Raw genomic sequence first — 26,694 nt, forward strand, 5'->3', positions numbered from 1 at the left:
AAAAACACGGGAACTGCCCACAGATGGCTGGATGTGGAAATGGTAAGACACACACACACACACATGCATGCTGCACACATACACACAGAGACACACACAGGTACACACGCACACACATATACACTCACTCGTATGCACACACACAGACACTCTGCACAAACACAGACAGACTGACAGGCAGGCAGACAGACAGACAGATGGTCTTTACTTCCTAGTCGTCTCTCCTTACAACTAACTAGCTGAGCCCGTTTACACACTGGAGGGTCCCAGATTTCTGCACTTTAGCTATAATGATCTGTCTCTATACACATGTTATTTGAAAAGGCCCCACATAGACTAAGCAAGTTAACCATGCCTTACTTACATAATCTTATAACTTATTACTGCTACTAATCATGTTACTACTTACAGTATCTTACTTTTAGTTGGGTTATCTTGTCTAAATGCAATTAAGGCATCATTATTATATCACATCTACTGTCACATGTCACTGGGTAAAAATGTATAGAAGGCAGCTTACCTCCAGAGCCGTTACACACAGGACCTGATCATTATGAATCCAGAAGAGAAGCACCCTGTGTAATCTCAGCAGAGGAAGGCCAAGGCAAAGGCCTGCTACAAATTCAGTTTGTCTACACAGTGAGTTCTAGCCCAGCCATGTCTACATAGGAAGGCAAAACAAAACAAAACAAAAACCCCACAAAGATTGAGCAGAGGGTCCGAGTTCAGTTCCAAGCACCCACATCAGGACACAGCACCAAGGGATACGACACCTGGACTCCCACTCACACATGCGCATTCCCACACACAGATCCGCGATACTCGGTACCCACACACAGATCCACAATACTCCAACAAAACAAAGCTGAAAAAAAAATCAGCCGGGAGTAGTGTCGCACGCCTTTAATCCCAGCACTTGGGAGGCAGAGGCAAGTGGATTTCTGTAACTATCTTCAGACACACCAGAAGAGGGCATCAGACCTCATTACGGATGGTTGTGAGTCACCATGTGGTTGCTGGCAATTGTACTCAGGACATTTGGAAGAGCAGTCAGTGCTCTTAACCGCTCAGCCATCTCTCCAGCCCTGGCAGGTAGATTTCTGAGTTCAAGACCAGCCTGATCTATGGAGTGAGTTCCAGGACAGCCAGGGATACATGGAGAAACCCTGCCTCAGAAAACCAAAAAAAGAATCAAAGACCTAGGACAGGAAAATTAACAAACTCACCAGAAGCCTAATGGCCTGAGTTTTTCCCCTACCTGGTGGAAGGAGAGAACTTACTCCCAAACCGTGTCCTCTGACCCTCAAATGCACATGGTGGCAACACACCCTGTGTGCCTGTGTGCACACATACACGCTCTAAATGTAACCAAAACAAAGACCCAAATAGTAGGCTGCATATAGTACTTCCATTAAAACCTTAATGTTGACAATTTGAAATCTTCCAAACTTGGGATCCTTGGAAGACAGGAAGAAGAAAAATGCTGAGAGAGTGCAAGAGGCAGCAGAGCACAGAGCAGGCTGTCTCCTCTCGCCTAAGATCCCAGAGCAGCCGATGCCAATGGCTGTAGTGTCGCTAGAAGCGAGCATCCTTCTTCCTCTCAAGCTTTCTGCCTCTTGCCCAGCACTCTCAGGATGCCTAACCTGCTGTGTAACCTGTCCAGAACTTTCCTTCCTGAGATAAGTGCCCTGGTCTTTATAATCCCCGGATGCCATGTTTGACCAGTTGGCTCTACCATGAAAGAGCTATACGAGGCCAGGATAAATTGTCTTGCCTCAGCTTCCCCATCTAGGAAATGGACCCTGCTCTTTAGTTGGGGATATGCTTGCTGTGATAAAACACCAAGACCAAAAGCATCTCTGGGTTCTTTTTGTTTTTTGTTTTGTTTTTTAAAGATTGATTTATTGTTATATCTAAGTACACTGTAGCTGTCTTCAGATGCACCAAGAAGGCGTCAGATTTCATTACAGATGGTTGTGAGCCACCATGTGGTTGCTGGGATTTGAACTCAGGACCTCTGGAAGAGCAGTCAGTGCTCTTAACTGCTGAGCCATCTCTCCAGCCCAAAATGTGTAGCCCAGACTAGCCTCAAACTCGTGATCCTCCTGCCTCTGCCTCCTTCAGTAACTCCAGCTGGTGTGCACCACCACAACTGGCTTGTTTTATATTTTTTACGAAATCTCAATTGTTCGATTTAACCAATGAAGATTCTGGAGCCCCGTGCCAGGGTGAGAGCCTGCTAGCTCAGAGAGGCACAGAAAACACCCAGCTAACCTTCTTGCACAGCTCATGTCCAGGAAGCAATTTCTTATCATGCTGTCTCAAAAAAGCCTCCTTCAAACTGAATGTCCCTCCCTTCTATTTCCTGTGGGTCTCTCTATCCGGACTCCCTCTTACTCTCTATGGTTTTCCTACGTTTCCTTCCTGGTGACTGGCTGCTCTAACCACCTCTTGACCTATAGTGAACTTTATTTAATCCTGTTTACAATATCTAAGCAGAAAGCTCTTGGATTAAAGGTGTGCACTAAGGCTGAGTCACAATACAACTGAGAACAGGTTTTTCTAGTAAACAACACAATCTCCTGATTCACAGTTTCATCAAATATCCCGTAACATCTGGGAGGAAAGGGCTGGTTTCTGCATACGTTCCCTGATCACACTCCATCAGGAAGGGAAGTCAGGACAGGAACTCAAGACAGGAACCTGGAAGCAGGAAGTGAAGAGCACAGTGGGGAAGTGCTGCTTCGGGCTCACTCTCCAGTGCTTCCTAGATCTACTTTCTTATATAACCCTGGGCCACCTGACCAGTGGTGGCATCACAGACAGTAGGCAGGGCCCTCCCACATCAATCACTAATCAAGAAAATGTTTGAGCCAGATGGTGGTTTGAACGTGCTTGGCCCAGGGAATGGCACTATTGGGAGGTGTGGCCTTGTTGGAGACAGTGTGTCACTGCAAGAGTGGGCTTTGAGGGTCCTAATCTCAGACTCTGCCCCTTGTGAACGGGAGCTTCCGGTGGAGAGGAGTCTCCTGCTGCTGCCTTTGGATGAAGATGTAGAACTCTCAGCTCCTCCCCCATCACCATGTCTGCCTACACACTGCCGTTCTTCCCTGATGATAATAAACTGAACCTCTGAGACTGTAAGCCAGCCCCAATTAAATGTTTTCCTTTAGAAAAGTCACCTTGGTCATGGTGTCTCTTCACAGCAATGGAACCCTAAGACAAGCTGAGTGGTGGTGGCATGGGCCTTTAATCCTAGAACTCAGGAAGTATAGGTAGGTGGAGCTCTAGGAGTTCAAAGCCGGCCTGACCTGTAGAGATAGTTTGAGGACAGCCAAGGCTGCATACACAGTGGAACCTGGGAAAAATGTGTAGGGGGATGGGGGGGGGGGGAGAAAAAGAAACAAAGAAAAGAACAAGCAGAAAATGCTTAAGACTTCCCTACAGGCCAGTGTTAGGGCGGCCTTTTTTAAAATTCAGATCCCTCTTCCTGGGTGACTACAGCTGTACACGCTGACATAAACTGTTGGGCACAGTCCTGAATCCCATGGTCTAGCCATGCCTCATAGTGACAGGAGCTGCATGGTTAGGTCAAGTTAAAATGACTCTTTCCTCACCAAGGCAAAAGGTGGTCTGTCTGTCAGTCTTCCCTATCTTTGCCTCAGCGGCAAGTCTATTACCAGTGGCCCCTCCCCCATATGCCCTAAGGGCAGGTCTAATTCAGTGATTGCCCTTCCAGCACATTCCAAACTCTCCATCGGGGTGTAGGGTTTCATCCCACAAGCATCTTTCAGTTCTCCTTTCTTTCATTTTAGACTATAATTCCTTTGCTAAACTGGGATTTACACGAAATACCTCGGACCTCCTTTCCAAACTCTACTTGGTCCTGATCGTGTCCCTCAGCACAAAACAAGGTTTTGTTTGGGTTTGTTTCATCAGTAGAAAGAGTGGAGGGGGAGGAGAGGAGGACTATCAGCTCCTTCCGCTTAGAAATTTCCATAAATTCTTTAGGTCTCTGGCTGCAGGCTACACCCGTCTACGTGGCCGGTTGCCACAGCCAGCCATCACCGCACAGACTGGAAGCTGAACAGATCACCTGACTTCCAACCTGGCTGTCACTTTAAAGCAACCTACGGAATCAGCCACCACCACCACCACCTGCCAGCGTCCCTTCCTAAAGGCCGGTCCTTCCCCTCCTCCCTTACAGTTCACAGCCCTGACTCTGCCCGGCCACCTTTTTCTCCTCACACCACTTCTGGAACCCTCTGCTCTCCCAACTGCTGAAAAGGATTCTCCTGGAAAGCATTTACCTTGCCTCCTTCTCTCCCAAATGTGTACAGAGCGATTCCTTGATCCTAAGTGTAAATCCATCACAACCCCCTCTTTCCCCACCCCATACCCCCGTGCTGGAACTCTGCACTCCGGCAGTGGTCTGCTCGCTTCCAGGCTGCCCCCCTCCTGTCCATACCCTCCCAAGACACCCCATCCTGCCTGTGCAAACTGGAATAGGACCTTGCTTTTCTTTTTTTAAAGATTTTACTTATTTATTTATTTATTTATTTATTTATTTATTTTATATGAGTACACTGTAACTGTCTTCAGACACACCATAAGAAGGCATCAGATCCCATTAGAAGGTTATGAGCCACCATGTGGTTGCCAGGAATTAAACTCAGAACCTCTGGAAGGATGCATACATGTCCGCTGTGCAGACTACTCACTGCCTTGGGTCAAGGACTCAGATGTTATAATAATGATTTTTGGTTTTTGTTTTTGATGTTTTTTTTCTTTTTGTTGTTGTTTGTTGTTTTTGCAATTTCCGTTTTATGGGGGAGCGATATCACGGTAACACACAGACCTCATAGGTACGTGGCCCAGTAGACACTCCTTCACTCTCGAAATGATGGAAGTCTTTTTACAGAGAAGTCTGCAGACACACAGTGATTCTCACCCATACAATTTCTCCAGAAGAGAGACATAAAAGCCGGGAGTGTGAACCGCAGACAGCCCTGTTCGCCCTCACGAGCCTACACACAACGCCCTTTAGACTGAATCTGGATGGGACAGGTATGAGAAAATGCATCTGAAAGCACAGCTTCAGGGAAGGCATTTTCATCATACCCTGCCACAGTGCTGGAAGGTTTAAGATTCTCTGTGAGGCTTCTAAAAGTCCAGAGAAGGAAGCTCATCAAAGCTGTCTGTCTCGGTGGGGAGGAGTTCTGCCCATCAGGAGATATTTGGCAAAGTCTGGAGACCTGTCTGGTTACACATATGAGGGGTCACTGGAGGCCTCCTGGAGGCCTGGCCGGATGTGGCTCAAAAGGGAGGGAGACTGATGGCCTGGCAGCCCAGTGGTAAAGAAGGCTCATTAAGAACATGACCGAAGCCCGGCGGTGGTGGCGCACGCCTGTAATCCCAGCACTCTGGGAGGCAGAGGCAGGCGGATTTCTGAGTTCGAGGCCAGCCTGGTCTACAGAGTGAGTTCCAGGACAGCCAGGGCTACACCGAGAAACCCTGTCTCGAAAACAGAACAAACAACAAACAAACAAACAAAAATTAAAAGAACATGCACCGGCAGTCACTGGGGCCATGGCAACTAGCCACTGAATTATAGAACAGACTCTCTACACGGCGCCCACACTATCTGCCATCTTCCAGTACGTGTTGCATTCTATGACTGTTCAGGTCCCTACACATTACCCAAGGTTCTGCTTTCAACATGCCTAGGCTATGATATCTATGAATTAACATCTGTATTTACATGTTTCAAAATGGCACTGATTTCTTTGATATAGAAAGTCAAGTTAACATATAACTTTGGACGTAAGAAAAAAGATGCTATACTACTGCATAATAATAATAATAATAGTAATAATAATGATAAAGATCAACATTTGGAGTTCACTGAGCAGGAAGTCCATTGGTGTGACTACCAATACAAGTAAAACTCTCAGTAACTGAAAGTGGATTTCTAGACTTACCACAATGTAAGCAGTCAAAAACAACTGTGAACACTCTAAAGAAAAGCATTATTCTGTGTGTATGCGTGTTTAGTTACACTGATATTTGTGATTAAAGACCAATCTTCTACTAAAAGCAGTGGTCAGTAGTTATGCTATATTTAACCCCTAGTTGAGCTGACAGCCAAGTCCTAAGGAAATGCCCTAGGAAAATCACAAATGTAGAGGGGTTAAAAGCACCCTAAAGTGGCATATTAAAATTAGATCTTTTTAACAAAGATACCCTTAAGTACCTCAATTTGAAAAGAGAAGAAAGTCCCAAAGACACACTGTCAATCAAAGATCACTTGATGATGCAGAAACTGAACAGTTCCTTTTCCCTCTCTGGGTCTCTGGAGGTTGAATGAACTGATGTTCTCTCATGCTCTGTCCCAGTTCTCACCCCCTCAGGTTGATCTGTCTGCTTACAGGTCAACTTTAACTAAGAAGAACGTATGGATCCATCTCAACTTCTGACTCAAGGCCAGTTCCTGTCACTCTAGCTGGTACTGGGAACAACCCAGGAAACTTAAAAAGGAAATCAGAGATAAAGAGTGACCTCACACACCACGGGTCTAGGACCGGATCCAACTATGCGTATTTTAAATGCCCTCCCGAGGATTCTAATGGGGAGCCAGCCTTAAGATCTACAGATTGAGAGTAAAGGCAAGACCAAATGCAGCCCATGTGTCCCGACAGGCGAGACAGATTAACAACACAGTGTAGGCTCACAGAACTGGAGAAGGCCAGTCTTATTCGGGTCCCTCCAATCAGCAAAAGGAACAAGGCAATCTTTAGGGTTTTGTTTTGTTTGAAATAGGGTCTTACGGCGCAGCCTTGACTGTTTTAGAACCCACTACATAATCCAGACTTTACAGAGATCCTCCTGCTTCTTCCTCTAGAATTCTGGGACTAACGGCATGTGCTACCACACCCACCGACATTATTTTAAGAGTGCTGAAAATCCGTATGTGACGTGAGGTCCTAATTTTTATCCAGCAATTAACTCCAAATAATCTTAAAAGGAAAAATGTAATCACACAAAATATCCCCACAAGCTTACTCAGGCCCTGCTCACCAGTCTGCAATCACAACTAGAACTACAACTTAGGGCTCATTTCCCTCAGCCACGCCCCTCCCATCAGCCCCGTCCCCTCCCATCAGCCCCGCCCCTCCCATCAGCCCCGCCCTCTCCCATCAGCCCCTTTCTTCCATGCCAAAGGCCACAGCCTATCCCGTTCCTTTTCCTTTCCAGTCTCCTTCGTCACTGCATGAGATGGAAACTGAGATCCTCACATTACATCTTCATGTGATCCTGGCTGTCTCACTGGAAGGACCTCCCAGCCTGGGACAATACAGGCCACACGTTGTAACCCGAGGCCAGGGCCCCATGATGTCAGCAGCTGGATGATTAGTAAAATCCAAGGGAAAAGTCAGTCAAGCTCACAGCCTCGCCTTGCTAAGAATTCATGAGGTGACACACACGTTTAATTTGATGCTCGGCTTGTGGGCTTTGCTTTTAAGTCTAAACTACTCTAGAATCACCAGGCACGGTTTGGTTGGCTTGGGTTTTTGCTTTCTTTTCATTCTCTTGTCTGATCTGTCTGAATCTTTGGAGATGGAATCTGTAAATTAGTAGATTTCCAAAGATACAGGTTGAGTCTGCTGAGGAGCCAGGCTGAGAAACGCTTTCAAACAAACAAACAAACAAGCCAGCGCATGGCAGTGGACGTGGACAGTGAAGTCCTGAATAACTCTGACTTGTTCAAAGAGTCTCCCAGCTGGTTCTCATTGTTCCAGCGCAACTCGATGGAGAGAGTGAGGCTTCAACCTGAGTTGCCCATAGGTTACGGCAACCTCTCTGGAAGTAAGGCTCTCGCGTCTCCAACCCGACTCCCCACTGCCACACCAGCTTCTAGGAATCTGAACTCCTCTGCCATGGAGGGCTGGCTTGAAACCCATGATCACCAGAAAACCAATAACCAAGCCGTCAAACGGTACAAATGAGAGTGAGTACCCTCACATCGTCCACATCTTAATGAAATCTCTGGGATAACTCAATAACCACGAGTGTTCTTCTCATTGAATAAAAGAGGGGGCAAATTCTGAAGCTCAGAGACATTCAACAATTTGCCCCAAGTTCCCAAGGCCATTAAGCTGCAAGGCCTGGTGTGCAGATTTGAGCTACTGGCTAAGCCTTACCATCTCTGTCCTACCACCTGGCGTGACACCCAGAGTGAAAAAAAAGTTATAAAAAGGAAGGAGTCACTAAATACTTCTAAGAGGTTGAAAAATAGCACCCCGACCAGGCTAAATACAGAATTTCAGTAGGCATTCTACTCTGGAAGCCACATAGCCACTGGGGCAGAAAAATACCGGGCACCAGGGAGGATTTGCAGTGTGCCCTGAGAGAAAGACAATGTCACCTGGGAGACAGAGAAAGAGGTGAGGGTTCTGGATACTGGGCGAAAGAATCCAGGCTATTTCTAAACAAGGGGGGAAAACTCACTGGAGAGCCAGGGCCTTACAAAACTCGAACTGTTTTAAAAACAGGATACAATGTAAAAGTCGTGGAAGTGCCAGACAGAGCTAGGGACCTGAGTAGCAAGGAGAGAACTGAGTGCCCATTACAGCGCCTCAGCCGACTCCCTGGCTCCTAAGCATGCTGGCCTCTTCCTCCCACAGCCATAGACACATCAAGGGACTCCCCAGCCCACAGTTCCTAATTCCCAACAGTCCATTTGATGGGTTTGCACATTTGGGGACGCAGACAAAAGGACAAGTAAGGGACATTTTCAGTGCCCTATCACTGCTCAAAAGTAGAGACCATGGTAAGAGAGAAAACCAGAGCAGAAAGACTGCAATGTTTCAAACTTAAGGGAAGAGGACCAATTATAAAATAGGAAAAAGAGATGATCAGCCCCTCGGTAAAGGGGGGGTGAGCTACCTTGCCAAGGTCACAAAGCAGCAAGAGTTTATTAAGCAATTCCCGCATTCCTGGCATCAGAGGAGAAAAGAGAGATGCCAGGCTTTAAGTCCGCTGCTTCCCCATCATAATCCTCAGTCCATGAAACAAGGCTAAAAAAAATAATGTACAGAAGCAGCAAAGTTTAAAGACTCGAAAGTGTCTTCAAATCTACTTAACGTATCTGCTGAATTACAGGCAGCCCAGGGTGCAGCAAGCAGAATTTCTTCTGAAAATCTCCCCCTAATTATTCCCACAGACAATTCTTTCTCCTCATTAAGAAAGGAAGACACAGCCACCCCTCGCACAACCCCTCCTAATGGGTCCCCTATCTCAAGGATCCTCTGGATTCACATGACTCTGTCTCATTTCTTCCCAACCTGAACTGAACACCTGGCATTTCTGTTTGCATTCATCCATAGTCTGTTTCCTTTTGAAATGGACATTGCACATAAGCCGGAACTTGATCTGATTAGTTGCTGCCTGCTACACAGCATCCCTAATTATTCAACACCTGTTCTTTAAAAAAAAAAAAAAAAAAAAAAAAGCCCTATTAAGATCAAAGCCTCAATCAAACTAGGCCGCGTTTCCGTTGCTTTCAGTCTTACTGAGAACTAAGTAGCTCAACAGCAGAGTCAAGTCATTTTAAGGCAGAGGTTAGGCAGCAATACCAGACCCGAACCGTGGCGGGACTTGCCAGTTTCCTATAGGGTGAGTTATTTGACAATGAGGCCAGCCAGCTCAGGTTTTATTTCCGTTGTCCTTCTGACGTCAGAAAAAGCACGAGTTGCAGCACTGTTTCTCGTATCAAGGTGACAAATTACAGCCTTGCTAGCCCTGCGTTCTGCAAACCATACAATTATACCCCCCCCTCTCCATTGTATTCTTTTTTAAGTTAAAAAAAAAAAGCGCGGAGGTGTCAAATCTTTCAAACGCATACCGTTTTCTAGCAGAGGGTCCTTCCTTTCCTCTCTTCCACGTACGACACGGTCTATCCGTCTGAGACTAGAACGCGATCCCCCAAGCCAGTGTGTTTCCCACCGATGGAACAGGCTGGTGAGAGCCCGGGTGCACGCCGCAGAGCGAGACACAAAGGGCTGGAGTAAGCACCACCTTCCTCGGCCCGAGGCAGCTTTGTGAAAGGCAGTTCGCGGCGTGACGCGCTTACCGCGAAATTCCTTTTGCCGCCATATGCACTCGTGTCTAGTGCGAGCACTGCTGGGCCGAAACCCGGAGGCGGGCGATGCACCGGGAACCGCGTGCGGTTCGCGAGGGTACGGAGCAGCCCCGCACCCGGACTGTCTCGGGGATTGGGGGAGATGAAGGCGGGCTGCAAGAGATCCCGGCGCGCTTTCCTCCCCGCGTGGAGTCGACCAGTTTAAAAGCCTTTTGCCGCAATGTTTGGGGCCAGGTGCGGGGGAGGGGAGACTAGGGCGCAAGGGTCCTGCGCAAGCAGTGGCCTTTTGTTCTCCCGCCCCACTGGACCCGGCTCCCGTAAAGGAAGTAGCCTATCACTGGCTCTTCATTCCGAGCCTCCAGGGAGGGAGAGGAAAGTGAGTCACTGCCAGCATCCTCCCACTAATCGGAGCGGAGACAGGGTCGGAGCCCGAGGAGGTGCAGCCAACGTGCACCTGTTTACGGCGCTGGGGAGCCGGTCTCCGAGGCTCCGCTGCCCGGCCAGTCCCAGGATGCAGACTGATTCACTCCTCGGTGTACCTTCTGCCCCTCACATCGCATGCTTGGTCCCTAAACCTCGAAAATGGAACCAGATCTGGTGCCGCACTCCATCACCATCAAACCAGGTCTACAAAGTAAGGCACGGTACGCAAGGGCGGAATCTGGGGTCCCTGCGTTCAGGGAAGGGCACAGGCTCTGCCTTCTAGAAAGGCGCCGCGGCGCTCTGCCCGGGTCCACAAGACATGGAGGCTGAGTTACCTCCTTCCCTTCCTGTTCAAACTCCCCTTCCCTCCAAGCCGCCGGTCCCTCTGCCCTCCAAACGCACCTTACCTCGAGAAATAAAAGGGAAAGACGCCGCCGAAGTGTCCGCCCTTCCAGGCCGTCCCCGGCAGAGAGATGTCCTTTTTGTGTCAAGGTCTGGCTAGGGAGAGGTGGCCCCTGGTCTACAAGACTGGGCAGGGGAGGATCCGCGTGGCGGTTTTGGAGGAAGGTAAAAAGGCCGGGTTACAGGCGACCTTCAGCAGAGTGGCGTGGCCGCAGCTCTCCTCCTCCTTCTCCACCTCCTCCTCCTCCTCCCAGGGCTGGTTGCATCAGAGTTTCCCCCCACCCACACTCTGCCCGCCAGCCTCGCACTTACATCCACACGCCCGGCGCGGAGGGGCTCCAGCCTGATTCATTGGCTACCGCGGGGCGCGTCGCCCTTTCTCTTCTGCAGTTTGGGGACAGGAGCGCGGCCTTTCAGACCATCATCCCTCCCTGCCCGCGCGCCCGCCGAGCTGAGCTGCGTACGGCGGAGCGGTGCGGGTCACATGCCGCTGGTCGCCGCGCCTTCTTCCCCCTCTTCCCCCACGGGCTGCCCGACCGCACGGCGACCGCGGCTGGCGGACACCGAGCATCCAGGAAGGGCAGTGCGAGCGGATGCGCGAGCCACGCGCTGATGCTGCCCGAGCAGACGGAGGCTGCGCGCCGCCCCGCACCTGCCCGCGCCCTCCCGGGGCCTCAGCTGGGCCACAGCTGCCGCACCCGCACCCTCGGGGTTGGAGGTGGAGCGGCTCACTCGCCCAGGCGGTGGCAGGGGGCCGTCTCTTGGGGTACGCCAGGGTCTCAGCGAACGGAGTTGCATTGTGGGAAGGGAGCAGCGTGAGGGTAGCCCCGCGACCCAGAGGTGGTGGCCAGCTAAGGGACGGGGGTGGGGGTACAGCTTTGGAAACCTGGCGTCCCGAACCAGCAAGCTAAAGCGCCTCCCGTCTCCCACCGCGACACCTGAGCAACTCTGGGGGAGCCCTTGGGACTCAGAGTGTGACAGTAACCCAAAGGGTCTGCACCAATAGCCCTGCTGCCCCGACCACGTGATTCTACCCTTGCTGGGCCTTGAAAAGAGACCAGGCTGAAAGCCTCATCCGCCTTGGGTTCCTCCTCCTAACCCCACTCTTTGTCTGAGGTGCAGTCTCTTAACTGACTGGCTGGCACAGTCGCTTCTCCTTAAAATGGCGACAGGAAATCCCACCTGCGCGCCAGCCAATGACACCACCACCACTACCACGGAGTCTGCGGCGTGGAAGCCTAAGCCCCTCTCAACCGGATGGCTCCTGTTATGGGTCGGGTCAGAGATTCATCAGCCTAACCACTAATAAATTTTAATCAAGATAATTTTATTCAGACACTGGCGCCGAGCTGGGATTCTGAATGCAGCACGCAGGCACCTCAGCCAGGGGTTTATAAAGGCAAAGGCTACAAAGCTACAATTTGTTCTCTTGCAAGCTTGTTGACAGAAGCAGAAGACAGGAGCAGTTAAACACACACACACACACACACACACACTAATAGTAATAAAAGATTAACCCTTAGCAGCCCTTAACATTTGGAGGTCTAATTTTGCTTTAAGCACAGAGATTTTAAACATAAAGTTAGCCATCAACATATTAGCCATCTTCCGGCTCCATCAAAACAAGAGATGGCAATTGAATCATAATTCAAAATGACTTTACCTGGAGCCTTTCAAGAGGCTGAGTAATGCTGTTTTGCAGTGTGTACAGATTTTCAGATTCGACTGGGAAAGTGAGGGGGCAACCAGGATTTAAGCTTTTTAGTGGCTAATACTCTTGCTCCCTTCCAATGCCAGTAAATGGTCGTGGTTAGAGTTAAACACTGGCTTCCAAAGAAACAAGTGAAAGGTGTGTTCTTGAATATGCCTGAAAACCGGAAGGTCATTGCAAACAGAAGGACAGCCTCGCCCAGTACAGTTTCTTCCTCAAATACAGCGTCGTCTTTTTTCCATGCAGGTTTTTGGGTTTTTTTGGTTTGTTTTTGTTTTTATTTTTTTGTCCTGTTGCACCTTCTTCCTATGCAAAACTTACACATTACAGTAACACTGTAAGTTTACACCAAAAGTCCATTCTTTTCACCTTTCTTCCTAAAGGAAGTCGAAATTAACGATTTTGTTTCGATTGCGACTAAGTCACCCCAAGTAGGTAAATGAGCCACCAGCAGACTCAATTAACCTGGACCCCCGAGATCTCTCAAACACTGGACTACCAACTGGACATCATACACCAACTGATGTGAGGCCCCCAACACATACATAGCAGAGGAAGGAGGGTCTGGGTTCAGTCAGAGAAGATGCACCTAACCCTCAAGAGACTGGAGGCCCCAGGGAGTCTGGTGGGGAGGGGGGCGGGTGCTTATCCTTCTGGAGACAGGGGTGCGGGGAGGAGGTATGGGATGTCGAATGGTTGGAGGGTGACCAGGAGAGGAATGGGGTCTGGAATGTAAGCAAATATAAATAAACAAACAAATAAATGATTTTTTTTAATCTCTGTAAAAAAAAAAATAAGTAAGCCCCGCGTCTTTAAAGGAAGATGCATGCTCACGTGTTGCGGAGAAGATGATCCCAAGCCGTTTAGCTCAGGTTGTAACTTAACTTGCCAGCTCTTGTGCACAAACCTGAGTACACAGTTACTCAGGGCTGTTTGAGTTGAATGAAAGAAGTACATAGCTCGTCCTGCCCACTAGCTTCTCGGCTACGGACTTCATATATTTTCATATTTCATTCTTCACTTCAGTTGGGTATTAATTAACGTTTCTATAAACAAGAAAGCAATTTGAGGAGGGAAAACTGAGCGCATCGGCAGAGGAGGGGGATGGATCCCCTCTTGGGTCTGCTTTAAAGTCCGTGAGCAGTCTTTAGAAGCATTGAACACTCCAAATGTGCGTCTTCACCCCTTCCCGGGGATTTTAGTTGACATCCGCCACAGAAGGGACAACAGGCATCAGTGCCCCTCTGCTTCGTAGAAAGACTGTTCGAGAGGCCTCCTGGGAATATGGCAGGCAAGGTTTAAGAAGAGCCTGGTAGCTTTCAGGATGGTTCATAAGGTAAACTTCCTTTCTGAAGTCCTTTCAATAGGTCAGCCTGTAAGCCCAACTTCCGCAGTCTTCCTGAGATCTTTGAATGATGCCATGAAGATGTTTCCACACTCACTGAGTGCTCACCAAGAGACCAGCAGAAGGGTAAGCATTTTACACACAGTTTTCTCCTTTAATTTCTGGAACATTCTGAACAGTGTACGTTGCCCTCATACCTGATTTGAAGGGCTAAAGAATTTACTGCTCCTCTCCCCAAGCCACACAGCTGTGATCTTAACATCTTAAACCCGGACAGTTCTTCATGTCTGTTGCTGAGAGCTTCCTGGATTCTGGAATACCCTTGTTTAACTAGGAAGTAGGCAGGGTCCAGGCCACTGCATTTGAGATATTTCCAGTCTTTCTCAGGCTCTATGGGATCAGTTTGCCCCGTGTTAGACCCCACAGGCATTGCGGTCAGGATATGACTTTTTACCCACCATTTCCAAGTGAGCATGCTCGCCGAAATGGTACTAAAGTAGTTAGGATAAAATGGCAGAGTTTACCAAGCTGCCCTTAGGGACAGAAAATAGAATTTCTTTTAAAAAGACAAATTTCAACTTAATATGGGAACAACAAGAACAAAACCAGGACAAACCAAAACTATCCTAAATAATGTGAGAACGGCTGGCAATATTGCCATCCCTGATTTTAAGTTGTATTATGGAGCTGTAGTAATAAAAACAGCATGGTGTTGGCATAAAAACAGACATGCTCATAAATTGAATTGAAGACCTAGACATATTTCCACACACCTATAGACACCTGGTTTTTAACAAAGAAGCCAAAAAATACACAGTGGAAACACACACAGCATCTACAGCAAAAGGCGGGGAGTCAAACTGGAGGACAGCATATAGAAGAATGCAAATAGATCCACTCGGACCACCTCACACAACACCCATAGCCAAATAGATCGAGGACTCTACCCTAAGGCCAGATTCATGGAGTCTGAGAGAAGAGAATATGGGGAATTGTCTTGAGCTCTCTGGCCCACAAAAAGACTTTCTGAACAGGACACTGGTAGCACAGGCCCTAAGGACAGACAATTAATACTCAAGGACATTTGGACAAAGAGGTCATAAAATTGCAGATGCTCTTTATCAAAAATTACACATTCAAGAGAGAATTAATATGTAATATATATATAAAGAATTAAAAATAAAACAGAAAAAAAAAGAACTCTAGGCATCAAGAAAACAAATAACCCACCACTGCCCAGCGACCACAGGAATTAGCGAAGCAGCCATAGCAAAGGGTGAAATCTCAGGCAAAGTGATTCCCCAGTTGTCACGGCTATTTTTCCGCAGAGCCCTGTGCAACGTGGCTCCCCTGCCCCCACCCTGCCCATGGGTTGATAGCAGAAAGAGCAGTGTGTGTACATGGTGATAAACACTTTCTCACCTCAGATTTGTAAGTGGCCCTTGCAGCCAGTCATCAGCCCGCACTGACGCTGGACAGAATTTAAATTGCAATTCCCTCGCAAGCCACTGTCATCTCTGGATTGGTCCTGGATCAGCTTTGTAGAATCACTCATCTGGTTTGGTTTAACCATTAGAGGAGATCACCTACATCTTGCAGCTGTGTAGTAAGTAATATGGCCTCTCAATTGTTCAAATCAACAAATGATGCATCCTGGAAGTTTAACGTCTAGCTATGCCCCGCGCCGCGACTGGTGTGAACACGACTTCCTAGTTCCTTACAAAATGGAGTGGTGGGAGCCATCTGGAGACCTCATGACCCAGTGTCTACAAAGTCCACAAGTGTACTGGTTAGTGTAAAGGGGGTAAAATCAATGGCATCAGCTGTTATTTTGTACACTTTGCAGAAATAAGCGGAGGTGATGAATTTTCAACACCCGAATGTGTCAGCACAGAGCATTGGATTATGATTGCAGCTCAGCTCACCGAAAAGGCTGTTAAGTGGCCATTTCCATTCAAATTTGTCCCACTGTGACAATGAGAGAGAGGTTATTACAGGATATCTAGGCCTCTCCTTCAGCATGAACGCTTCTCTTTACGGTGAGAACGCAGGTTTGGGATGTATGGATGATACCTGAGCAGCAGGAATGCTTACTGAGTGACCATGCCCTGCCTACACATGCAGCCTTTACACATGCTGCCGTTGTAAATTTATACAACCATTTTGTGAGAAAGCAAACGTAAATATGGACTCTGAGCGTGGTTTCCCCCAGTTGGAGTTTGTTGTTGTTGTTTGTTTATTTGTTTGTTTGTTGAGATAAGTTTTCTCTGTGTAGCCCTGGCTGTCCTGGAATTTGCTCTGTAGACCAAGCTGGCCTCGAACTCAGAGATCTGCCTGCCTCTGCCTCCTGAGTGCTGAGATTAAAGGCTTGCACCTGCACCTAGGTCCCCTAAGTTGTCATCCCTGTGAGCTTTTGAAAGTTACTTAATTTCTCTGTATTTTGGTTTTCTCATATTCAAAAAGGAAATGATATTAACTACTCTGCTAGTTAGCTTCCCTTGCTGCAATAGAATACCTGAGCAAAACAACCCAAAGGAAGCCAGATTGGCGTTGTCTCATGGTTTCAGAAGGCTTAGTCATGGATATACAAGGTAACATATATATGTATGTCTCAGTAGCTCAGAGCGTGTGCTAAGTACTTAATAAATAATAATCTTTGCTGGGAAGCAAGTTGACCAAACTTAGACGCTTAGGTAGAAAGCATGTTTTTTCTAGGTTTCTGGGTCCTGGAAATGGTAGATAGACACAGTCTGAACTGCTCAGAGGTTAAGAAGACAGGCTTTGGAATGAACCAATTGAAAGTAAAAATAGCCTTCCAGTACCAGAGTAAGAGATTTATAAGTGGCATTCAAAGGAAGTACTCAGGTGGCTGGCCATGAGAGAGCTCCACACCTTCTGGAAGCCCCTAGAGATGTTTTGGGAGGCAGGATGTCAGTTTGCTGTTCTTAGCTCTAACCCAGTATGGTCAGTCAGTCACTCCTGCCTGCTGGGTTGAGATTTCAAACATAATGTGGAACAGAGAAAGGATCTTCATTGAACACCAGAAAAGTGAAAGCGATCTCAGAGAAGCGGAGGGGGGAGGGGGAAGATCCAGAAAGGTGACTATGCAATTTAAAAAAAAAAATCTTCAAATCAAACAAGATGAAAAGGCAGGAATATCTGGAACCAGTCACACACATACAGCCTGGGTTTTCAGGGCAGGAAGCTCTGGGACATCTCAGAAAACTAGAGAGATGCTACCAGCGTCAGTGCTGTGCAATGCTAAGGTCTTACAAGGCAGAAAAAAAATGTTTTGAATTTTCAGCTGGAAGAGCAGCTTTGGGAGTGGCTGCTTTTGTCTTTTTGTCTTCCTGGTTGTCTCTCTAGTGCTGACTGTATTTAAAGGGAAGAATCCTATTTATAACTTGTACAGAGTAAATGTGTCAAAAATGAGCTTCCATTCTAAACGATTGTCCATAAAATAAGAACCAAAGTAATTTTCAGTGTGTGCGATTTTCATATTTGAGGTATAATAGGCAATTTCAAAATCACAAAGGGGTAATTTTAATAAGAAAGATTTAAAATTGACAGTCTTCCAGGCTCCTATACTGGCACTCATTTATACACACATATTCATTTCAAAAATAAACGGTTCCAAGTTTTCATTCAAATATAACATGTTAAAATAGAATCCATCCTTCCATTCCTTCATCCAAATTCCCTTCTCCAATAAACCTCATTTTGGGAAATGACACCACATGGTCCCCAGAAGAGGGATCTTGGCTTACCTCCTTCCCTCTTCCCATCTAATTAATTCTCTCTTGTAACTAACATTTACCAAATGCCAGGTATCCTGTGTCATTTTCACAGAGCTTGGAATTAAAAAAGAAATGAACATTATTCAGACACCCCCCCACACACACACACACAAACGACAGAAGGAAAGAGAAGCTCTTGGAAACAGGGAGACACACCCTGACCCAGGGGCCAGGGAAGGCTCCCCTGGGTGGGACATGACCATTGTTTTGACTTCACTCTCCCTGGGCTGAGGACCAGGTGCTAGAAATGATCAAGCATGAGCTCTTGAAGAGATACTGCCAATGCTGTCATTCCTCCGCCTAGATATTTCTGACTTGTGTTCCCCCCTGACAGCCTTAATGACATCTTGACATCCTCTTGACAACTCTGAGCATGCATCTCTATCAAGCCAGTGCTGGGGAAATTCCCCTTAAGTAGTACACAGGACACACTTCACTGAAAAGCATCCTGGTTACATCTGTTCATGTTAATCTATGCATGCATGTATTGACAATTTCTACTTATCATATACATTCAACATTTGTAAAAGTTAAAAATTCCAATAATATGATTTTTACACTAGATTTATTTGTTAATATTTGACAGTAACAGTGTAATATGTTCTGAGTTGTTATTCTGAGTTTAACATTTTGGTGGGAGAAATTTGACGAAATGTGCTTCATTTAACAGTGTCGTGGAACTGTTACACAAGTCTACATCTAGATTTTGCTCATTTAGGTTCCAAGGCTTAATGCTGCTGCTGGAAAGAGATCTCCCAGGGACACTTGGGTCCCAGAAAGACTATGTCTCATGGGCTTCAGGCTTTTCTATTTCTCTACATCATCTACTAGTTTACAAAGATACATTTGTATTGTTAGTCTATAAGTATACGCTTAGATGAGGAGGAATTTTAAGGGAAACCTTGTTTCCTGATTCTGAATATGTGCAAACAGATTACTTGTCACATAGGACTGAAGTGCAAGCCAACACTACTGTTCTTTGTTTCCTGAAGCTCATCTCATCTTTTCTTTCTTGTCTTTTGTTGTTGTTGTTGCTGTTGTTGTTGTTGTTGTTGTTGTTGTTGCTGTTTGTTTTCTGAGACAGGGTTTCTCTGTGTAGCCCTGGCTGTCCTGGAACTTACTCAGTAGACCAGGCTGGCCTTGAACTCAGAAATCTGCCTGCCTCTGCCTCCCAAGTGCTGGGATTACAGGCATGAGCCCGGCTCATCTCATCTTTCAAAGGGAGGTTTACACAGAGCAATGTGAAAGATCTGCTCATCTACCCTGAGGAGAGGAGATGTTGCAGAAATCAATCTAATTTACAAAACCACTCACCTATATACAAAGACGCCGAATCAACACATCTGAACGGGGCGAAGAGGGGTAACGGGACAAAGTGTCATTTCCTCCTTTGCTCCTTCCTCGTGATATCTTGAGTATTATAAGCGGTAACAGCCACCTGATGCATGGCCCAGGGTGGGACCGCCACCAAGCTAGTGATGCAGGGCACTCATATGTTTTCCTTGGAATACACTTTTTGGCTCTTTCTTAGTATTCTATGAAAGTCTTTGAACTTGGTTCTGCCTGCTCATTTGACCCCCACAGCAGCTTGGAAACTGGCAAACCTCAGCTAGGTTAGACATGCCCAGAGAAGCTCGGTCAATGGTAGCTGGCTGGGTGAGTAATCAGATGTCCTTTCAGTCACACACCCCTAATGCTTGTATATTTATTCAGGTCCTTCAAAAGACGATGTAAAAAAACCGCATCGGCTGCCAAATCTATTTTATTTAAATTCTGAAAGTTTAATAACTTATACAGGCAAATCAAACAAATAAGTTATTTGGGGGGAGCTGTATTTAGTAGTAGTAGTAGTAGTAGTAGTAGTAGTAGTAGTAGTAGTATAGAATCTTAAGTGACTAAATAGCACTTTTTAAGTATCAAAAGTACTCGTTGCATGTTATGTTATTTTTAACAAGAAAGCTTAGCCTGTGTTTAAAAAGTAATATATGTAGTTTACCAGTTTTCTAGTCTCTGAAAATTTCCTGTAAATCTGAGGCTCTATGCTAGGAGGTGGTAGTATAGGCCTTTAATCCCAGCACTTGTGGGGCAGAGGCAGGCAGCTCTCTGTGAGTTTGAAGACAGCCTGGTCTCAAAAACAAAACAAAACAAAAAACAAAATAACACAACAAAAACATTGGGGTTCTACCATCTAACAGTCACTTCTAATGAAAAATGTGGCCATTGTCCTGCCAGCATTATCTGGATTGGTGCCAGCATTCTCCAAGCCACATTCTCAGTACGAAATGAACATTTGTAAATGAAGTCTAATTAAATGTTGCACTTTAGAAGAAGAAGCGCTGCGTGCTAATGTTCTGCTGTTTCTGTTCGCTATTATCAGTGCTCCTGCTTAGGCAGAATCCTGAGGTTCAGGTACGAGCCACTTAGCAATATGAATTTAATAATGGGCTCAACAACCTGTTCCTGGGTTCAGTGTTCTTATTTTAAGAAACACAGAAATGCACTGGTTTTTCTTTCTCTGTGTTAAAAGGAGACAGAATGACAGACACCTTCCCTCTGACCGCTAGACACTCACATCCTTCATTCGAGAACTTGTCCCAGCGCTGTCCTTTCACACAGCTTTCTTCGTTTGATCCTTATCTCGACCAGACATTTCCATTTGCATCTGTTTTCTTTTTATACTTCTTTGTACGAGTCTGTGTGTGTGTGTGTGTGTGTGTGTGTGTGTGTGTGTGCATGCTAGAGAAGACCAGAAGGGGGCATCAGATTCCTGGAGCTATAGTTCACACGTGAGCTGCTGGGTGTGATCACCGAGAAAGGCAGACCTCGGGAGCAGCAATCACTCTTAACGGCTGAGCCATCTCTCCAGCTCCTGCGTTTTCCGTATCCATATCTTCTTCTCCTCTGGTTGTGAAGTACTTAAGTCTTTTATCATTAAAGACAGGAAGGAAGGAGGGAGAAAAGAAAAGGAGGAAGGAGAAGGAAGTCACCTTGGTTTCTTTACATCCCGTCAGCTCCCTTTCTTCTGCTGAAGAACCAAGTCTCAAAGGCTAACGAGCGATCTGATCCCTGCTTCTAATTCCTTTCCTCCCATTTTATTATTTAAGCACACATATACTTACTGTAGAAAATGTGGAAATGCATTAAAACATCATGAAGAAAACCAAACTATTCAACCCTTATAATCCATACACAACTACTGTTAATATATACTCATTGGGTACAGGGCTTAGTCTTTGACTTTAAGAACAGCATCCAGTTTTGTGTTTGAGAGTAATATCAAATAATGACCATTTGCCTATACAATTGAAAACTTTTTACCTGCACTTGTGAGGTGGCAGAGAGAACAAGAATTTGAAGCCAGCCTGGGATACATAATCAGACTCCAACTAAGAATTCCTCAAAACTATACAAGGAATTCATATCGATTTTTGGTTTTGTTTTGTTTTGGGCTTTGTTTTTGTTTTTGCTTTTGTTTTTGAGACAGGTTTTCTCTGTGTAGCCCTGGCTGTCCTGGAACTCACTCTGTAGACCAGGCTGACCTCAAACTCAGAAACCCACCTGCCTCTGCCTCCCAAGTGCTGGGATTACAGGCGAGCGCCACCACACATTGTTTCATAATAACTCTCATTAACACAAGACTTTCACATTTTTGTGTAGGACTCTTTGTCCTAATCTCTAAAAGTTGAATTTCAGGATTAAAATAAGGGGTCATTTAAAAATGTTTGGTATGATTTTCTGGGAAGAGTCTCACTAAAATTTTCCTGAGCAATACCGGAAGATACTGCGGAAGTGCATTAGGACTGTTCCGAGTTTTGTTCGGTTTTTTGTTAACTTAGTACTGGAAAGCATCTTCACATTTAATTTTCATTTGCTTTGCTGCTGGATTTCTTGAACTTTAAAAATTGACCTTTTAAGCAACAGTATACTCATATACACAAAATATTTTTTAAAGGGGTGGGGGCAGGGCCTGGAGAGATGGCTCAGCGGTTAAGAGCACAGACTGCTCCTCTAGAGGTCCTGAGTTCAATTCCCAGCAACCACATGGTGGCTCACAACCATGTGTAATGAGATCCAATTCCCTCTTCTGATCTGTCTGAAAAAAAAGCAACAATATACTCATATACATAAATAAATTTTTTTAAAAAAATTGACCTTTTGGGTCTTCTGTTAATTATATTTTTAGGTGCTGTGCTCATTTTTCTTTGCTGAAAAAACCATTTGTTGGTCTTTCTTGTGTATAAGAACTACATTTGTAGTTATGTGGGTGTTTTATTTTCCTTTTTATGTCCAAGTTTTTAAAAGGCGCATAAGGGCCTTTGCTGCGTTTGCTTTTGCTTCTTTGTGGAGTTTTGAGGCAAGCTCTGCCTGCTTCCCCTGCCTGCCCTTGAACTCATCCGTCTCCTACCTCAGTCTTCTGCATGCCGAAATTAAAAAGTTGAAATGTGTCGTGTGGTGGACTTAGAATGTGAAGAGCCCTGCGCTGGCTCTGGGGTTTGGATGCTTGGCCCACAGCTGGTGTCTCTGTTCGGCAAGGTCGTGGGAGCTTTAGGAGGTAGAACTGCACTGGAGGAAGAGAGCACCTGGGGTCTGGCCCCGAGGCCACTCACTTCCTGTTCACTGCTCTGTGACACGGCAGACGTGACATGGCCACCAGCCTTCTGTTCCTGCCGCCAGACCTTCCCTGCCAGCAGCTGCTGTGTCTCTCCTACAACAACCGTTTCTCTCTGTAACTGTGAACCAAAATAAAACTTTTCTCCCTGAAAAACAAGGTTTATGTGTTTCATGTCAATGAACTACGGAACTTTTTCTCAAACATAGGTTTTTTTTTTCCTTTGTACCAGCATAACTGTCACCAGAAGTTGGTTTTACTTTTGTCTTTAGTTTTTATTTTATGTGTATGAGTGTTATACCTGCATCTATATCTACATGCAGTGTACATACATTGGCACCCCGGAAAGCCAGAAGAGGGCGTCAGAGATTCCCCCAGAACTGGAATTATAGACAGTTGGGAGTTAATGCAGGTCTTCTGGAAAAACAGCCAGTGCCCTTAACTGCTGAGCCACCTCTCCAGTCCCTGGCTTTAGTTCTTATGAGCGTAGGATTGTAAAAAATATTTTAAATTTTATTATTTATTTATTTATTTATTTTGGTTTTTCAAGACAGGATTTCTCTGTGTATCCCTGGCTGTCCTGGAACTCACTCTATAGACCAGGCTGGCCTCGAACTCAGAAATCCACCTGCCTCTGCCTCCCAAGTGCTGGGATTAAAGGTGTGCACCACCACTGCCCAGCAGTATTTTTAATTTTATTTGATTATTTTTGCTCTTGAGGCAGTGTTCCTGCTGCAGTGCGGTGACTTGACTGAAACTGTCCTCCTTACGCTTGGACATTTGAATGTTTGGGCCCTAGTTGGTGGCACTGCCCAGGGACGCTTATGAAGCGTGGCCTTGCTGGAGGAAGCCTGTCACTGGAGGTGGGCGTCGAGAGTTGATAGCCTCACCCTCCTTCCAGTTCCTCTTTGCTATTAAACATGTGATCTCTCAGCCTTCTGCTAATGCTACAGTCTCTCCCAACCGCCATGACTATGACTGGCCGCCATACCTTCCTGTTGCCACACTCACCACTAACTGCCACGCCCACCACCAATTGCCACGCCCCACCACTAGCTGCTGCCAGAATGGGCTCATACTTCATATTTGCCCCAACAAATTCTTCCTTCCATAAGTTGCTTCTGATAACAATGTTTTATCACAGCAACAGATCAGTAACCACTGTGGACAGACTCTTGGCATTCCAGATTCCAGGAGTGGACCAGAATGCTTGGCTTCCTTGATTTAATTCTTCAATTGACCTTGTAAGAGTTAAGACTCAGACTGGAGAGATGACTCAGCGGTTAAGAGCACTGACTGCTCTTCTGAAGGTCCTGAGTTCAAATCCCAGAAACCACATGGCGACTCACAACCATCCGTAATGAGATCTGATGCCCTGTTCTGGGGTGTCTGAAGACAGCTACAGTGTACTTACATATAATAAATAAACAAATCTTTAAAAAAAAAGAGTTAAGACTTTACATCAATTTCTTCCAAACCATTCTTCAAGTACCAGTGGTGGAAATGCCCTGTTCCTCCGTGGTGCCTCCTTTATAGCCTTATCACTTTTAAATGACCCAACTCTGGGACCCACTGGCATCTACTCTTTTATTATCTACACCAGTTTATTTATTATGCCTTTGTTATGTGCTTTAAGACCAACTAGGGCATGTTTGTCTCAGCTGTTCTTGTCTGTTTATTATTAATCCCAGACAAATTTAGAATCATTTCTAAGCCAGTACATGAAAAACTGGAATTGAACTTTTGTTTATGCCTGTAAGTCGATTTTAATAAAACAATATTTACCAAAAAAAATCATATAAAACACTCTAAAAATTCATTCAGAAACATAGTTGCTATCTGTTTTTTGTTTGGTTGGTTGGTTGGTTTGGTTTTTTTGGATTTGGTTTTTTCAAGACAGTGTTTCTCTGTGTAGCCCTGGCTGTCCTGGAACTCACTCTGTAGACCAGGCTGGCCTCAAACTCAGAAATCTGCCTGCCTCTGCCTCTCAGGGCTGGGATTACAGGCATGCACCATCACCACCCAGCCTGGTTTTCTAAAAATACAAACTTTGCTGATAGATTCACGGAGCTAAATGTAACCTGCTTCTGAACACACTCAGATATCAGTCCTTCCTAAATCTGTAGAAAAGTTACTGTGCATCAAATTCTGTTTGTTCTGAATGAAAGATCCACTCTCTACACATACACAGTTATTATTCTCATTTTTAGTAGGTTGAGTTTCCATATTAGGCAAGCATCCATGTGAGCCCTTTCTGAGCTAATTTAACGTTTAGAGTCATGAACATTCTGGTTAAATAGGAAACACAAAAGACATAACTCGTGTTTATCAGTGACCCAATGAAAGGCCTGGTCTAACCTACTACAAAGTCAACCAGTTAAGAGTCTCACAGTTGAGTTCCCCAGGAATCAGAGTCTAACGCACGATGATGAGTGTACGGCTATGATAAAGTGGCCTTGAGACCCAAACTTGAGTGAAAGAAGCAAGAAAGCAAGTCTGAGGAAGAAAGGCTGGAAGAGAGAAAGATGTCACTTCAGGAAAGCCCTCCGTCCTGCCGTGGGGAGCCATGAGGCTGCCCCAACCACCGAAGAGATATCCTGAGCTAAGGTGAGGGAGCACACAGTTTACTGCGACATCACTTCATCATGAAGGTTGCCATGGGAAAAGACCTGGGACAAAGTAGTTTCCCCCTCCCCTAACCCCACAGACAGGGTTTCTCTGTATAGCCCTGGCTGTCCTGGAACTCATCCTGGAGACCAAGCTAGCCTCCAACTCAGAAACCCGCCTGCCTCTGCCTCCCAAGTGCTGGGATTAAAGGCATGTGCCACCACTCTGGCTCAGTGGTTAAGGTCACCCACCTTCTGTACAGAGGGTACCGCGTTCAAGTCCCCGCAACAAAAGCAACAAGACCTTGATGTCTGTAGCAAGGTTAGAGGTTGTTTTAAAAGGGATACAGGAAAATACTCACAGTGTCCACTATATCATGCATTTATAATGATCCTTCAAATTCCTATGTCATTAGCATGCATTCAGTAAGTATCTGCAAAAGCATACAGAGATCGCCCAGACAATTACTTCTGAGCACATAACTCTTTATGTTTGGTGTTGTGAACAGGTAAGAGTACAGAAAACCATTCTAACAGTTTCATTTTTCCTGTTTGGCTAACTTGATGGATAAAAAAAATATAATAGAAAAAATGGAATCTCCTCTCTTTTTTATTCTTATGTATATGAGCCTTTATCTGGTGCCTTTGGAAGCCAGAAGAGGATGTTGCATCGTCTGAAACCGAAGTTGTGAGTCCCTGTGTGGATGTTAGGAACCAAACCTGGGTCCTCCGGCAAGAGCAGCAGCCAGTGCTCTTAACCACGGCCCTAACTCCAGCCTCAAGTCTCCTATTATTTCTTGAAATAGTATAATTTAAAAAAATACAAGGGGCTGGGGTGGGTGTAGTGCTTGTTTAGCATGGATGTGTGTGTGTGTGTGTGTGTGTGTGAGAGAGAGAGAGAGAGAGAGAGAGGGAGAGAGAGAGAGAAGGAGGAGGAAAAGGAGGAGGAGGAGGAAGAAGGGGTCTAGGGAGGAGAGAAGAGAGAAGAAGAAGGAACAGAGCTTGAGGTACATCATGCACTGAACATAGAACAACAGTCGATGGTAAGTCTTCCATAATAGAAAGAAAAATAGCTTCATTTCCCCCCCCCCCTTCCAGCTGAGTTGGAGCACAGGGTGGAAGCCAGCAGAGGCTGAGGGGAAAACGGGGTGAGGGGCCGTGTGCCTACAGACAGAAGCGCTGGCCATCTGGGCTGGTTGCTTGCTTTGCCTTCCCAAGAGTCCTTGAGACCAAGACTATAATCAGTGTGCAGGAGAGGGGTTAGAGGGTCAGAGTGGCTCAGAGACAGCCTAGGACCTGGCTGTTTGTCAAGCCTTGTAAATATGGGAGGGAGAGCAAATCAAAGTATCCATAAATCATCTTTCTAGAACATTCGGTCTTATCGTTCCTTGCTTTAATGCCCATTCACAGAGCTCCAATCAGACACTTTTACAAGACAGGTGCAAAGTGCAGTTTCACTTGCAAATTGAATAAAGTTGTAATATACCGAGAGTAAACTCATGGGCCCCTTAATTTCCCGGGCATTAGCTGTGCTGTCTCACTGCCACACACTAAAAAAGCAACAGAAATGTCCCCGCCTGCCCACTCGTGTTGCCTGCATGCATGTCAATTCAGCATTCAAAGGATATGTAAGGCAGAGGCTGTGCCTCAGGTGGAGTAT

General features: G+C 46.0%; 1 protein-coding gene across 5 annotated transcripts in view; it reads right to left on the minus strand.

The window, feature by feature from the left end:
* The window catches only part of Slc38a1 (solute carrier family 38 member 1), a 71,875-nt gene extending 59,939 nt beyond the window's left edge, over positions 1-11,936 (minus strand). The window contains exons 1-2 of one of the 5 annotated variants that reach the window (XM_052160263.1): positions 11,279-11,936; positions 10,972-11,092 (exon numbers count right to left, since the gene is read on the minus strand). The gene's annotated coding sequence lies outside the window, so the exon portion shown is untranslated. Of the gene's footprint in view, positions 1-9,904; positions 10,201-10,966; positions 11,220-11,278 lie in introns of those variants that run through there. The other 4 variants (XM_052160264.1, XM_052160262.1, XM_052160265.1 and 1 more) reach the window with 4 other exon arrangements.
* Between the last annotated feature and the right edge of the window lie 14,758 nt (positions 11,937-26,694).

Source organism: Apodemus sylvaticus, chromosome 17 (assembly GCF_947179515.1).
Source record: "Apodemus sylvaticus chromosome 17, mApoSyl1.1, whole genome shotgun sequence".
NCBI lineage: Eukaryota > Metazoa > Chordata > Mammalia > Rodentia > Muridae > Apodemus > Apodemus sylvaticus.